General features: G+C 34.2%; 1 protein-coding gene across 1 annotated transcript in view; it reads right to left on the bottom strand.

Annotated features, from left to right (window-relative positions):
• LOC102682720 (BMP/retinoic acid-inducible neural-specific protein 3) overlaps positions 1-7,816 on the bottom strand; it is a 32,688-nt gene extending 24,872 nt beyond the window's left edge. Inside the window, exon 1 of the mRNA XM_015355439.2 lies at positions 6,879-7,816. The gene's annotated coding sequence lies outside the window, so the exon portion shown is untranslated. The remainder of the gene's footprint in view (positions 1-6,878) is intronic.
• Positions 7,817-14,138: the final 6,322 nt, after the last annotated feature.

Below are 14,138 nucleotides of genomic sequence, written 5' to 3'. Positions count from 1 at the left end.
TAAATTCCATAAGAGTGGTATCTCAAATATATGTTTGACTTCAATGCAATTAAATGTTGCATTGAATGTTAAAGTGATAAACTGGTATAGATTACTGTCATATGTTTTATGCACTACTAGGGAATTTCCAAACTCTTAAAATGCCCTGGGGTCTTTCGAAATTAAACATGAGAAATCTCATATATTTCTCTAAAAGGATATATTATTACAGTGACATTTCTAATTATAAAAAAAGCATGTTAATTCTGCCTCATGATAAAGGAAAATGTAAAGTTAATGAACAAGTGGGACTGCCATTTTTAAAGTGTTTATTTTAATAAAAAGATGAATACGCAAGTTCACAAACATTAATGGATGTTTTCTTTTTGTTGCTGCAGCAATTTCTAATATTATTTAATAAATTAATTAACATTATATCAAATAATGGGGCAGAGACAAATCTAATCCCTGTCAATCTCCATATGTCTGGGGAGTATACTGTATACAGCAATGTCCCTCTATGCTATTATTTTCCTTCACATACCCCATGCATAAATGCATACAGTACATACAGTTTTCTCTGATACTCAGTGAGGATCAACAGGAACTTATTACAGTACTTATGCATGTATGTTCTAAACAAATAAAGAATACAGATATTGGAAATGGATTAAATGTTTTGACGTCATTTTAAAGAATTAATCTGTGATACACTTACTGTAGGTGACATTTTTGCAATAATTGGGCACAGTTGAGAAGATTCAACCTATTGAATTTTAACCCTGGTACAAATAAAGGAAGAAAAACACAGAAAGACGTCAATATGTCCAGGTTAAGAGAATGGGACCTTTACAGTATGTCATACTTATAATGGAAGCTGGACTGAATCTCCCCACTGTGGCACAGGCATGAAGAAACAGTATTGGAACTATTGTATTCCCAATCAATGGGAGATATAACTGTGATGATCAGGACAGGAGTTTACTAGGTATTACAGAATATGTTGTTTGATTGCATTATGACTATATGGTGCTGTATTAATCAATTACTAAGACCTTAGTTTCAGTCCTTCCTTTGGACTTATTGTGACATAGCACAATTACAGCAGGACATTGCACATTCTGTTTGAATAAACCATGCTACTTGAGTAACAATAGCTATCTTGCTATTACTATTCCATGAATGCTATATTTTTCCATTCAAGCCCTAATGACCATATGTGGAATGAGCTGGGCTAATATGTGGCATCTGGTTTGTAGAGACCAGTAAACAGGCACATGCTTGTCCAGACAGTAGCATACCCGGCCTATTTCTAAGTGAGCAAATGGTTGGAAGAAGTGAGTGGTTCCATATATCCACATATACCTGTGGGGGTATCTGTGAGTCAATGCCCAGCATGTTGAAGGCTGTAAATACTGCTGGAAGTGGACTGATCTATTATTTTGGATTTTGTCTAGTAATTTTGTAGTGCATTAAAATTGTAATGCTATGAGTCTGGAGACAGAAGAAATGACTAGGTTTATGTAAGTTGTATTCCATGTGTTCCTGAGTGTATATAATTGCATTGCTCTTCTCTGTGAGTGTGCTGAAGATAGAGATGGGAGGGGTCAGGTAAGGCTATGTGCTCTGGTAGGAATGTTGACTCTGAGAATGTGGTCTGCCTTAACAGTCACGTATGGACAATAAGGAGTCACAATCACGTAGGTCACAGAAGCTTCTTTATGGAAGTGACAGCCTGGGACTCTGGTCTGGTGGGAGTTGTCGAGTTTTAACGCTGCCTACCAGCACAAGAACCCCCATGTTACTCAGATGTCACAGTCCCTGGTGAGTGTAAGACTGGGATTAACTGGGGTCTGTGTGCTGCTGCTGTATTAATGTACTGTATGTGCCTGCCATTCTTGATTTGTATCATGCAAACAATTTATTTCATTACTATGTCAGTATGTATATATAATACAGCCCCTTATAAAATAATGTAAATTACCATGGAGATAATTACAGTTAAAACCAATGCTTCAAATGCATTATGTATGTGCCACAGTAATCAGGCTTCAACAGTACAGTATAACCTGTGGAATTCATTAAAAGTCAACTGATTTTAGCTTCTCATATGCAGTATATTACATTATTTTTTAATTGTACAGTATGTGGAAACTCCAGTTCTTAAACATTAATACTATACTTTAATAATGTTTTACAAGCCTACCAGTCATAGTAGAGGATTTTAAACAAGCCCTCAATGTTAAAATTATATTGGTTTTAGTACAATACATGGAAAACAATGAATTCTAAAAATAATGGAAGACAAAAATAAACATGTCAAACTTTACTTTCCAGTTTTGGATAAATCATAGTGCAACCTACTGTAACAAAGACTGCATAGCTTGTCAGCGAATGTAGAGTAAGTTACTGAACTGTGTAAATAAATGTGTCCAGTTTAATATGTCCTTTTAAATCCCTGTTTACATTTCACTTAAAACTCAACATTCTCCTATTTAACTTCTCAGCATCTCTTATTTTTGTAACATGAAATACAATACTTTAGGAAGAAATGTCTGAATAAAACAATCGTTTTCATGAAAACAATTATATCAAAGATTCTTATTTGTTTCTCTGAAGAAGTCAGAATGTGCATGTTGAACACGGTGTGTAATCCCTTATCTCCAAGCATATTTTTCAATTATTGTCCCTTCCTTGAGGCACTTTTGTATTAATGTTCCAATCAGCCAGCCAATCTTCTGAAATATCTTTCTGCATAATGCTTTTTTCTTTCTTTTGCAGAATGCAGCACTGAATAAAGGTAACCTCCAGTGATCTGGAAGTTAGCTTATTATCGTAAAATAATAGGAAATGGATATTTCCTACAAAGCCTTCTTCAAACTTAGTGCCATTGCAAGTCAAACCATGAATTCCCCTTTGTGAATCTTTATTATATAAAAATTGTTGTAGTTTTTCATAGCTACCATTAATTTGCAGAATCATTAACTCCAAAACATCCCATAAACACTGTTGTTTTCTCCAGAGGACATTTCTGTTAAGTAAACAAGTTTTAAGTTTTAGTTTTATAATTAAGATTATATTTTACATCAACAGTATATTTTTAAGTAATGAGGATATTGGTCTGGATATGGTAGGAGCACTCTTTATTCCAGAATAATTTCAAAGGATTCCAATAGACTCCGCCTAGGACATTGAGTTTACAAGTACAGGTGGTATTTGTGTGTCTGGAAAAAAAGCCTGAGCATGAGTACTTTGTAATCTGAAGATGTTCTGATGTTTCTTACAGTACAGCAGTGTGAAATGACATCACAAAACATTGATATCAAAGTGATATGCCCATCACAAGGTGGTTCAACTATAAAGAATAATGCTATAATGAAAAGTAATGAATAGTAATGAAAAGTAAACAGAACTGATCTCCATACAGTAATTTAAAGTTGAAAAGTTATGTGATTGTGCTCCTTTGATTTCAAGTGTCAGTTTTGGGTAGTCAGGAATGTGATGGCATTGCTTTTTTGTGTGCATTACTGACTGGGGATTTTTATTAATTTTATTGTGAAGTATGTTTTTAACGCATTTACACAAGCAAATATACTGGCTATGTAAGAATACAAACCCAACATTTGAAACAATGACCTTTCAAACTGCTTACATTAAGAATATGTTGAGATTACCTGTTAGTCTCCCCTCTGATCTCTCATATGTTCTGCATGAAGAATACTGTAACACAACAGGGTTCAGGTAGGCACCCTTGCCGCATTAGGTCGGCCCCGCACCGTCAGGGGCTCGAACCCAGGATTCCCGCGTCACTCAACAGGGACCAGCCCGGTGAGCTAAAGAGAGATCTCTCTACAGCCCAGGGGCTGTGGTTCTGCTATTACAGGGAAGGGCAGTGACGTCACTGCTCTGGTAAGCCGGCTCTTACACAGTAGCTGTAGGCCGTATGCATTACAATACCAACAAATATTTGAGAGTTCCTCAATACATAATAAAATGATGAATTTCTTTATACCACATTCAATCGATCTACCCATGTATATAGTATTAATATAGTATTGGTTTATGGGCAAGTGCAATCAAGTACAAAAAATGAAGGGATATTGTTCAATTATAGGGGCTTAGGGTGATTGTGGGGAAAGTAAACTTACAGGTCCTGGAAAGCAGTGTGGATTCCTATAAGAGTGATGTGTAATGCCTATGCATGGGATAATGTCTTTAATGCAATGTTATATCAATTTTAATGTAATGTTTATTTGTACTGTTTGTATGTTTTTTGTAAGTCTCTGTATAGTATGTGTAAAACAGCTGCTTTAATGCATAACACATTTCTGAGAAATCAGACAATAAAGTCTTAAATATACGGTATTATAACACTTCCTCTTGCCTGCTCATTCTATTGTGTGTTAATGTAAATGCACCTACAGTATATCACCTGGTGTCAAGAAATGTCAAATAAACGTCTAAGAAGCCCGAAAGACCATTTTTCCTTGTTTTAAAATTGTGATAAAGGATTTCTCGTAATGCTAAGCCTCATATAATTCCAAATCAACATTATCGATATCTAAAGTGTTAACAGCAATTCATTTTAATCTCAATGCAGTGTTTGTTTAGCAAATTTGTCGATTGCAACATCTGTAATGAAGACTCGGGTCTCTCAGAATGCCTTGGACTACAGTTCTGCACTTCAGATGATTATACAATTACTCAAAACTAGTTAGGCAGAAGCAAATTAATGACAGATTATCTTTCTTTCATGCTACTTCCTTCATGTCTTGGCTTTATACTAAGTCTTCGTGTTCCTGTACATTGGGGATGGAGGATTAGATGTAGATCCATTTAACAAAACCATAGCAATCCCTGCTAAGCAGACTATCCTCTCTGATTATGTAGGTTGGCAAAATTCTATGATTATGATTCATTTCATAAATGGTACTTGTGACTAAACAGTCATGAGGACACCCACAATGAGAATGGACAACAAAATAAAGCTACATATTTCCAAAACATTTTGTCTGTAACACTTTCATAGTTCTATCAATAATCTTTTAATTGTCTTAAAGGCAATGTGTAGATTACTGATAATGCATTTTCATAACTTCAACTAAAATTTTTATCTATTGGTTATGGTCATTGTTGAGGTATGCTGTATTTGATGTAGTTCATGCTATACTCTGACTGAATTTTGGATAATAAGCAGTGTTATAGGTGGTGATCTTAATACACTCAAGACAGTGGTTAATTTGGGTTGGAAACAGGGTAACTAACAATGTACAGTACCTTACATGTGGTAATCCTGGCTGTAGCTATGGCAGCTATATTATATATTATATATTATATATTATATATTATATATTATATATTATATATAAGAATCAAGCGAGCCAAAGTTATACATTTATTTAGGTTACTTTTTCCCAGTACCTTGTAAGATTGACAAAAGTACAACCCATCAAGTTACCACAATTAGAATCAGTCAACTTCACAAGGTTTTTTTCTGCTTTCAAACATACTAATAATGCTGCAGTGTGGGTTACCAATTAAATTACATCTTGCTTAGGAATATACAGTACCAAAAGAAAGAATGTTAAAAATAAGTAGGTTCTTCATACAGTAGCACATGATGAGATAATACAGAAGGACTTATTATAAAAAAAAATGCAGATACCATCTTTGGGGTCTTTTTAATATATTAACCTCTTTAAGCAAGGATAAATTTATCAAGCAGAACAATTGTAAATAATTTATAAAATCTACATTGAAAATAGCAAATTCCTACCATCAACTAGTACAAGACAATTAATTTGTTTTACTGAATATTATATAGACATATTACAGAATGTCTCACCTAATGTAGCATCACCATTTTAGTAAAATGACATGAATACTGTATACAGATATTTTAGTTTAAGTTATTTACCAGTCCCACAATATTTCACAATAAAGTTAAGTTAATATGTTTATATTACTTGTTAATGTGATTTGTATGTTTTTGTTTTTATTAATTCATTATACAGTACGTACAAGTCTTTAATCTTGTACTTCTAAAAAAAGGTGTTTTATGGTAATTACCATGTCTTTCCCTTGCCTGAAAATAATGTAAATACTTGTATCCATATCTCAGCTTTATTGATATATACATTATATGCTGTATACAGTATATACAGTATAAATGTCTGTGGCTGAACACTATAAACTTTTGAATTAAGAATTGACTTAAAAATTTTAATTAAAAGTTACCATGCTCTCAAAAATCACTGAAATTATCAGATTAGAATATTTGAAATATAAAATAATAGTGAATTAATTTTGTGGTGTAGGCAAAGGTTCCAGCACCTATTCAATGTGATTCTCTGTTCTCTGTTCTACATACACTATAATAACTGATTAAAAATTAAAATTAAAATCCTTGAGGTAATAACACTCAAGACTCCACTCAACCCAAGCACCACTAGGTAAAACACCTACACACAAAGCAAACCTAAATGCATATACAGTCTCTTAGGGGTCGAGGGAGTGGGAGGTCAACATACAGTAAGATGAAACTCGCAGTCGAATGTGGGCTTAGTTAATTTAAGACATTTATTTACCTTGTGAATGTCAAAGACGTAAGACGTTGCCTTCATACTCTAAATTCATTATTTATGAAAAAAAGTGGAAAAACACATGATAAAAGCATTTAATAAAAACTCGTTTAGTTTCTAATCCCTGTTAGATCCAAAACATACACAGACTACCACCGAATCATATACAGTAAGTAATAAAAAACTGCAGATTTAAAATAGTTATAGTTAAAATATATGCCCCTACAGACACATTAAAAATGCAGTCACATAACAGCATCATTTTGCATTGTTTTTGCAATTTCAGTTGTTATTGTCGGAATATGAATCCAAACTTACCATTAAGTGTTCCATCACAAAGCTTTCTGGAAACAGAACAGTGATTGTGTCCTATCCTGGGCAATCAGCAGACTTTTTGTCAATAGAACTGTCAAAAATGTCAACTTCCCGCAGCAAACATGAGGTTCTAATAGTAAAACCCAACCCAGCATAAAACTCTCTTAATTATGTTTTTCACAGATAACACAGATATTTCACAGATAAGTCACGAACAGCTGATAAATGCAATCATATCTCCTGGTTTACTCCAGTCCGAAACTTAACAACCATTCCGTTGAACTCGCTGTTCTATTGAAATGTAGATGTGGGTTGACCACTGAATAAATTAACGTCCGGTAAGAACAGGCTGCGACCTTTTCGAATACAGTTTACAAATTAAACGTTCCACCAAGAAAAATAAGGTTCACCAATATAGCAAATGAGTGCATTCACTGGATAAGCGAAAGAAAGGTAAGCGGAAACATTTCTAATCCGCAAAGAAATCGCATTTAGTAATGCTTAACAAAATGTTCAAGTGCCTGTGACTGGTTTCATATTCCATTATAAAGTCTACACTTCCACCTGGTTCTTCTTGACCCTCCCTCTATGCATCATCGTCTGAACCAACTGAGGTGTCGGATCTCGAAGAGGACAGACAAGCGCTTTCCTTTCTCTCACTCACACGCACACACAAAATACAGGTAGCCGTCTGGAACTGTTTTGAAAGATGTTTACATCCAGCGTTCAGGAGATCGGGATCATAAGCACAGCACGATTTTTGCAGCAGGAGCAATAGTTAATACCAGTACACAACAGTAGCCTACGATGATCATTTCTATATATTTCTTAGGCACGTACTGGATTCTCTTTTTGTTTGTTTTTTTTTTAGTACTGTTATTTGTAAAAGAGCTTCTTTGTTTCAGCAAATTGTTTGCTTCAGCAAAAATCCCGTAGACCCTCTGCGTGTTGGAACAGACCAGCTATCAATGCATGCAGTATACAGTACGCCTTCCCAAACCTGAAGAGATGCAGATATTTTAATCTACAAAACCGGGAAGCATAATGTTAAATATATATCTTACATACATATGTAATTTGATGTATTATTTTTATATGAAGATATTATTAGAAGCCTTATTTATTTGGTATTATCTGGAATTCAAACACGAAATATCAACACACGATTCAGCAAAGTAATTAAATCTAAGTATGATATGGAATGTTCTAAAACTTTCATTTGCAATATTAAGGTGTTTATTACAATGTTTCATCGGTCTCTACACCTGAGATTAATACGAGCCATACGTTTAAATAATATTAAAGCACATAACAGTTATAGTACCGCATTAACATTTTAATAGGAGGTGGGGCAAACAAATTAACCGCGCAGTAACTTTGCTAGGGCAGTAGAAAGCAATTTACTTAAAATCACTTTCCTGTTAATTTTGATATTTCCAAGGTGCTAAATTTTAGTTCTCCTAATAGTTTATACAATCGTTTTCACCGCTATTAAACGAGAACAAAGCACATAACACTTGTTTTGAATATTTTATGTATCCCTTATTGAAATCAGACTTGTATTTTGTTCATTCAGAAAACATCATTACAAACCTGTGGATAACGTGTAACATAGTCCACCAAAACAGGAACTGGGCCAATTGTACAGTACCCTGATTTAAGTGGTATTATTATAAATTATTCATGTAAAATAATATTTTAAAACACTTCATTTCTATTCAGCGTGTTTTAACTTTTCTCGGTGATTACACTGTATTACACAAAACTATTCTGATGCCACGAACTGTTGACTTTGCCACTTTCATTATTTTTTCCCCCCAGATCTTACTAAAAGACCTTTATTGTTCTGTGGTGTTCGTTAAGCTATAACCCGCATTGTTTCCTTGCAAGTGATTAAGTACTGTTTACGTAAAATAATACAAGCACTGTTGCTTTCTAAATATACCGTATCATTGTTTTGTTGTATACAATAGTCTACTTATATTTTCTATATATTGTCTGAGATATTAGTAGTGATCTTGGATTGATACTTAATGTAATATAGAAGTATTTTCCAGGACTGTAAAACCAACCAATAAATTCAAGCCCAACCTTCTTGAATAGATATGATTCACTGAGATGCACTCGGTTCATAATTTTAAAAAAAATAGCAATGTGTTGGAAGTAATGGTAATTCTGAGCAGGTTGTTCATAAGGTTTAGAATTCCTCCTTCCATGGTGATAAAAAATATGGTTAGAAATGTAAATACATTACAATTTTTTAGCCATTGTTGTACCTATTAAGTACCTCAATTTGTATGATAAGTCTATGTGATCTGGCATTCGCAACCTGAATAGATCTTATACATGGCTAAATTTTGTATGTACAGTGAATCATTTTTTTCCCTTGAATTCTATAGATCGACAGACTATTTAATCTAGGTAAATAACCTAGAGGCTTAATTATGTACCTGCTATGGGTGAAAATACATAAGACATTTTGTAATTTACTGTTTTATTCTGAATATATTTATATACATGTACAGTATACAGTGTATTGAAGAGGTCTATGTTTTCTGGGTGCCGCTCCTCAGACTTCAGCCACTTTCTAGCCTACATGATATTCTGGTTCAGTTCCTTTTCATCATCAGCTATGACTCAACTCAATTAGCATATTAATGAATAACCTCTAGAAGATGGTTCCTCAGTGTATGAAGATTCTTGAAAGTAAACCCAATGGAATTCAAGGGGTTCTAAGGATTTTTAAAGAAGATAATCAGTTTAAAATCATTAAGGCTCATGAAAATATTGCCCCAATTCTTACTGTAGAGAAAATAACATGCTTATTGTGTCCTGATTGAGCCCCATAGTACACAAGTATAGTTAGTTCATCATTAAAATATCAGTAAAAAACTCCACCAGGTTTTGATCTCACATTAAAAATTAAGGCACCTACTGTTAATACTGTATATTGTATAGAAGTAACAAATATAGTATTACTTAAATATAATCCTTTTTTATTGATTCAACATCTGGATTAAATTTAAAAGAAGGCAATGTAGTTTTAACTTCTTAAAATGCTTTAAAATAGTTTATGTCACTTAGGAAGAACAGGCATAACTCAAATATTTTTTTTTATTTTAAAGTTAAAGTCACTTGAAATAACATTTGTGCTTTCCATGGAGGAGAGTGGGGTGACATTTTATGGTTTGCTGAATTTATTTTAATGCTGAATAAACTGTGTGCCATTTAGTTTAGTACTTGCCAAAGATGCTCCACAGGAAATAAAATGCTTTTCAGTCAGAAAGGCAGAAAGAGGTTATTAATTTCTGTTGTTAACACTTCCTTGAAGATGTCTGTCAGCAGGTTGCTCTGTCAGAACTGGAGTGAATATGAATCAAACTTTGACACTGCTGCACTGTTTTTTGACCATTTGATGCCATGGATATTTTCTGATTTTATTTATGCGTTTTACATCTGTGGCTTGACTAGTTTTAGATAATTTTACATAGGTGAGCAATTTGAACAGATAGTCCAGTGAGAGGTCTGTAATAACCACAAATCTGCCACTAGAGGCTGCCAAAATTGTTTCAAGACTAATTTAAGTAAATAGTTCACTAGTGTGTAATTACAGTAAGTGAATAGCTGTAGGTAGTTACTGTAGGTGAACAGTAGAGAAAAAGAGTAGTGGGAGCCATCCTCTCTAAAGTTGGCATTTTTAATATTTTGAAAAGTAGCTTTTTACTTTGTTAGAAGATGTCTGCTTTATTTTTTTCCAAAGAAGAAAGGTTCTTGGCTTTAATTAACTATCTGGACCCTAAAATAACATCAAAGATTGGAGTTATTTAAGTATTTAAATTCCCCTGAGCCACACTACCAAAAGCTATGATCTTTCATGAAAGTAACATTGAATAGATGTTTTAACTGCATGGACCATGGCTAAAACAAATAACCAGAACCATAAATCAACTAAAAATGTTGCCAACAACAACAGCTGGTTACAGCGATAAAAAAAGCCTAAAAAGAAAGACTATTGAAGTTGGACAAAGTAGGTATTAATAGATTGTTTAACAAGCACTCTTCCTTGAAATGAAAATGGGTTTGGGAAGTATGGTAGTGCAATGGATAGCATTGCTGCCTTGCAGAGCTGGGGCCCTGGCTACAATGGGTACAAAGTTTTTATGTTCAGCCTGTGTTTGCAGGATTTCCAGTTGCCTTTCCTCTAGGTGTTCTAGTTTACTGGGAAAATTGGCCCTAGTCCTAGTGTGTTCATGTTGGTGTCTGTGTGTGTTTTAATATACTGCCATTCCTTCTAAGGTGTATTCTGCCTTCTACCTGTTGCTTGAAGGGATAGACTTTGGCACCCCCTTCACCCTGTATTGGATAAAGCTGTTAGAAGATTGATTGATGGATGAAAATTGAATGAAACATGAAATTGATAGATACCTTGAAATTACAATACGGCAACTTGAAAAATTAAAAAAGTTATTTTTTTGTGAATAAATTAAATGCAATTTATGATATAATCAAATCTGAGAATAAAAACAACACAAAAGTCTATTCCTATAAGCATTCTAGAGGGACAATCTATATTTAAATAGTAAAGGTCTGTGATGCACATTCCTTGTATTTTCAAAGTCACCTTTCAGATCAAGATTAATTTGTGTGCAAAAATTCTATCAAATAGGTGTTACATACTATTTCTTATGGCATTGAATAAAATTGAAATGACCGCTTCTTAAATCCATATCTTTAATATAGAGAGATAAAAATTGAAAAGCTAAGCTTCGTACCCTGTCATTGTAATTTATTGATAGCACATGCAATATTCCATTGATGTATCATTTTGATACCCATATGTATCATCACTGTCTCTATAATATTATATCTTGTGTGTGTCTGTATATATATACACAGTACCATTATGAATCCCATAAATAAGATGATATATTGCTTTAACTGTATACAACATGCCATTGCTGTAAATAATTGGGAATATATTGAAACAGGAAATAGCTATCTTGGAAACATGCCACATGTGATTTGGTGCCTAGTTCGAGCTCATAAGATAACATTAATACTTAAAGTGCAGATTGATTGGACATCCATCAATAGTGGTATAGTGCATAAGGCAACTATGCTTGGCTATGCAATCTAAAATCCTGTAGCCGGGATGTGCAAGAGATAGACAGTAAAGCTTCAACAAGTTAATGCTAGAAGGCAGACAGAATTTAACAAATAACATGTCTGAGATGCCTTAGTACTGTTAAGCAAGAAGAGGCATTTACTCACCTTACTTCTCTCCATTCAATCTCCCTCAAAATCTAGCTGCATCTTAAAATACTGTATATATTGAGCAGTTTGTTAAATGTTCTTACAAGAAAGAAATATCCAATATTCAGAGAAATTTCCAGTATTTACGTAGTGTCGACTGTGTATTGGAAAAGTCCAGCCTTGACACTAACCAAGGAGAACTGTCACGGGAGCCGGTCTTGACTCCCGTAAAGTGCGTTGTTTAGGACCCTATGCGGATGGTATAATCCGGGAGTGACTGGAGAAGGACAACAGGGAAAACACAGCTGGATCTGGATTTGATTACAGACAGGGGGGCATTGATAGCAGTAATCCGGTGCTTGGGGGGGCGTGGAGAAGGCATACATGTCCAAAACAGTCCAAAGGGGAAATCGGGACGCGGTCCAAAATCCAATAGCAGGGAAGGTCCATCCGAGATAAAGACGAGGAACAGGGAACTTGGAACCAGAAACAGAGAAGTTAAAATCATAACAGAGCCAGGAGCTCCGAGCCCTGGACTCAGATGATCAGGACACCGGGGTGAAGCTTATGCCATCGGGTCGCTCCTGGACCCGCTGGTAGACCAATGCTGAGCTTAGAGCTTTGGAGTCACAGGGCTTAAAAAATACAGGGAAAACCAGAGACAGGTGGACGTAATAAAACTAAAATACAAAAGGGTCGGAGCACCCTCTAGAGGAGGGATGACGATTGTGACAAGAACAATATTACAGTAATTAATCTATTAAAATATTACAATATTGTGGTACTTCAAATTTACCAATAATACACTGTTTCATGGAGATAGAAAGCAATGAGTAGAAGTGAATTTACAGATAGAAGTGAGTGACCCAGACTATTCAAAGGCAGTTCCAACCTACTGTAATCAAAGGGAAGTACACAAACGTTCTGATTTAAACATACTGTAGAGCTTTTTATTTTCTATTTAATAGCCTTTTAATAAAGTATTCTTGGCCTGTTCATTGGATATCAAGTCCTTAAAATTAACAGTAAGAAATTATTTCACAAAGACCGAAGATCAAGCTGAAATCCCAGTATCAGTGTTGACACATTTTTCCTCTCACCTGAAAAAGTGAAAGTAGTAAGACGCACCCATAAAGAAATAAAATGTGTCACAATGCATCATTATAAATAAATTGGTAGAACAAACACAACTCAGAAACATTAAATATAATGTCCAGTATGATATACTGTATAATATCTTACTACATATACCCTAAAGCTTCTTTCGAAATGTGCAACAGACCATCATACTTTTCGACGATATGTAAATGTGCAGTATTTATTTAGAGCAGTAAATGATAGATTACAGCTTCATTATTTAGAGCAAAATAACTATTAAGATATCTATTTCCTCCATCACCACACACACCTCATCAAATGTCTCACTCTTAATAGATTTCATATCTATGCCATTAACAAATTGTAAGTTTTAATACAGATGTTTGTTATTATTAACTGACAATGCTTATACTATGTGCGCTTGTTCAAATTAATAAAACATTTAATTCTCGCAAATATGCCACAAACATTGACTTCCAACTTGGAAAATACATTACGAGGCTAGTAAGTATGGCATGTCAATTCAGGATGAAATAAGGTATTTGGAATTTAAGTCCTTGTTAGCATGCCATTTGTCACGCCATTGTGATCTTTCTATTAGTTATTAAAAGGGTATGGAGCAAATCATCAATAAGGAAGTGAAACATGTTAATCCTGAAATTAAATTTACAAAATGACAATAATAGAGGCATATTAATTTTGAGATTTTTTTTCCCAATTTCATATATAGTATAAAACAAATGCAGAAGGAGACAGTGTAAATGTCTCATCCTTAGTGGAAACTTAATTAAGATACTGCCACATATAGACAATAGTGTTATCTCATTATTCTTGCAAAACAGCCACTTTTGACAGTTTTAAAACCAAGAAGAACATGGATCACAGCTGCCTAAACCAACAAGACCTATCATG

This window comes from Lepisosteus oculatus, chromosome 9 (genome assembly GCF_040954835.1).
Source record: "Lepisosteus oculatus isolate fLepOcu1 chromosome 9, fLepOcu1.hap2, whole genome shotgun sequence".
Taxonomy (NCBI): domain Eukaryota; kingdom Metazoa; phylum Chordata; class Actinopteri; order Semionotiformes; family Lepisosteidae; genus Lepisosteus; species Lepisosteus oculatus.
This window is presented reverse-complemented; position numbering and strand designations above follow the sequence as displayed.